Here is a 3,055-nt window from a genome sequence, read left to right on the forward strand (position 1 = left end):
GATATGTCTCATCACTACGACTTTGTGACTATATATGATCTTCCATAGAAACCTGTACCTATTGCTGATCAGGGGCCTCACTGATAAAACAGTGCGTAGGTTTCATACTATAAATAAATGTTCTGTATCTATATAGCATTCTTCTAGTCTTGATGACCACTCAAAGCGCTTTACAGTACAATTAGTTTAGAGTCTGCTATTTCAGAGGTCTGTTAAGCAATTGACACAATCCCCTAGGGGCCATTCAGGGTTCAGTATCTTGCCAAGGACACTTGGGGAAGACAGATAGGGAAGTCTGGGATCGAAACCGCCGATCTTCTCGTTGGACCTTCTCTACCCCTCAGCCATAAAAACTGAGAGTGGTGTATGCCAAAAATATTATCCGATTTGTAATACTGCGCAAGCACACCTGAACGCAATGTTCCCTTTATAAATCACAGTTCACATGGAAATTTGTCTGCGTTGCCTCACATCCCTTCCTCTACATACCCACAACCATAAATAGATCATGAATGTTAAATAACTGCTGATCAACAAGTCTCTAAGATGTATTGCATCAAAAAGCGAGAAGAATCACAACTTTTCTGACATCGACATTGTGAAGCTTAGCAGTGAGGTTGAGGTGAGACACTACACAGTGGTAATGTCTGACTGCTACCCCTTCTTAATACAGTGGAATGAGTACCACACAAAGGGCCGACGCTGTGACTCAAGAGGTAGAGCGGGTTATCTATTAACCAGAGGTTCTCCAATGTGTATCTCCTGTTGGGAAAGGTGCTGAACCCCAAACTGTCACTGACAGCTTAGACAGTATTGAATGATGGATCTATTGAACTATGCTGTGCATAAATGCACTGTATGAATGTAGGGCATTTTTAAACTCAGGGATCGCTACAATATCCCTGACCTATAAAATGAGGGTGAAAAGAAAATGAGACTTTAAACATAAATGTAAACAGTATACAGGTTTATTCGTATCAAACACATACCTGGCTTATTAACCCACAGTGGTCAGTGCTTGGGTTTGTTCTTGGATTGTTCGGTTCTGTCAAGTCAGTGTGTAATACTGGACTCAGTTCAGCACAAAGAGAGAATCTGAATCAGCTATCATTATAATGGGCCAGAAAATGTTTGTGTTTCCTGAACACTCATTTCCACCTAATCCTCGCATAGGCTATTATCACTTATGCATGAGTGTCACTGCAGTATTCTTGTTTACAGCAGTCGGACTGACTACTTCACACATTAGTGGTATCCTAACTTCCATCTTAGATCACAAATATCTCTGGATTTAAAAAAGAATTGCCACACACTGCAGTCATTCATTTCAAGAGAGTTTTTGTTAAGGGATGACGCTGGTGTCTGTGTTGTAAACTAAAACAAATTATCTCCCCAGCTGAATTTATACATTACCCCCTGCCTCTGCATGCTGCTTCACACCTTGCCTGAGTTTACAGGGTTAATTGCTGTTATGAATGTTTTCTGAGCAGAGAATCTCCCCCTGAGTTGATAATGTCTCAAAAGGCAAACTCTGGAGAAAGTGTGGACCCAATTCTACAGAGTTGGGGAATCTGTATCAAGGTGAGCACACTTTTGAGATTATCCTTGATGAGGCACTGTTGCAGAGAAAGAACCCTATTTAGGCAAAACATTTTAGGCTAGACTGTAAGTCCACACTCACAGTCACAATCCATTCCCCATTTAGTGCAATGTTTTTTATGTACCTTCGGAGCCACTGTTGTCTCAATTCAGCTGATTTACGGATGATACATACCAGATCAGATGTGTTGTCTTGGAACAAATTTGGTAAAAAGAAACTGCCATGTCTCTTGTTTGTGGATTCTTGGACTCAATAATTAGTAGAGTAGCTAATACCTAGGACTCCTAGGTAGTGAATGTACTATATATCGTTCATACATACACCTGACATAAATGTAACTTTGTAATAGGTGCCTGACATATTTATTATCTAAGTATTACTCCATGAACATTTAAGCTTACAATGGGTCCTTTATGAGGCTATTTTAAAAACTTCTCTTATCAGACGTTTTCCACTGCTGCTGTTGAATCCTGTTTTCCTGGGAAGGAACATTGCATTTTCTCTGAAGCTCTGGGATATTTAGTGTCTAGAAACATGGAGTTTGCTGGTTCGCCTAAATGTCCTCTGTATGTCAGCCCTGGAGCTCTCAGCCAGCTCATCAGCTGCAAACTCTCTATGTCGTGGTGTGGAACACGTGCAGGATTAGGTTACAAGAGTCAACAGCACAGAATCAGGGATATTGTCAGGGTCTAGCAGCTGTTCAGCCTTCAGGCTGCAGATAAGTTTGTCCCTTTGCTCCTTATCATGAGTCTGAGGTGGTGATGCATCCAAATACTGGCTGCACAAAGAGGACTCTTCATTGAAAGGCCATGCCAGACTGTCTCCCTTTTCAACTAGTTACATAATGTAAACTGTAAATGTTAAAACAACAATCTTTTAATGCCTCATTTAAATTAAAATGAAACTACTTTGGATCAAAGCATCTATGAACAGCGGGTGTGTTGACATGGGGAGACCCCATAAGGGTCAGAACTGTGTCGCCACACAGTTCTGAAGCAGTTTGTTGAATACATTTGCAGTTTGATAGTGATGCCCTCCAGCAGTGCACATCACCAGGATCTGCTATCTTTGAACAACAAGAACATTTGACTTTATCCCTATGGAAAATTTGAACAATAATCATTTTTTATCTCGATAAAAAAAAAGAATTTTCCCCTTGTTCAATTGGATTTTCTTAGAAACTAAAAATAAACAGTTGTCCAACGTGAGAATCAAACTGTAGTGTATCGAAAAAAATGTGACGTGCTGTTTAATGATCACAATTGTACTATGAATTTCATACACTTTAGATGCAGCAAGAAGACAAATTAACTCTTATACAATTAAAGGAAAGACAAGTCTTATTAAAGATATATAGCTGGGGTTTTTTTTTACAGGCGTGTATTGGATCCTTGCCCATTTTATAGAGGTTGATGCAGTGTGTGTCATTTGGACAAGCAAAGACAATACAGAATA

The sequence above is a fragment of the Paralichthys olivaceus genome, chromosome 14 (genome assembly GCF_024713975.1).
Source record: "Paralichthys olivaceus isolate ysfri-2021 chromosome 14, ASM2471397v2, whole genome shotgun sequence".
NCBI lineage: Eukaryota > Metazoa > Chordata > Actinopteri > Pleuronectiformes > Paralichthyidae > Paralichthys > Paralichthys olivaceus.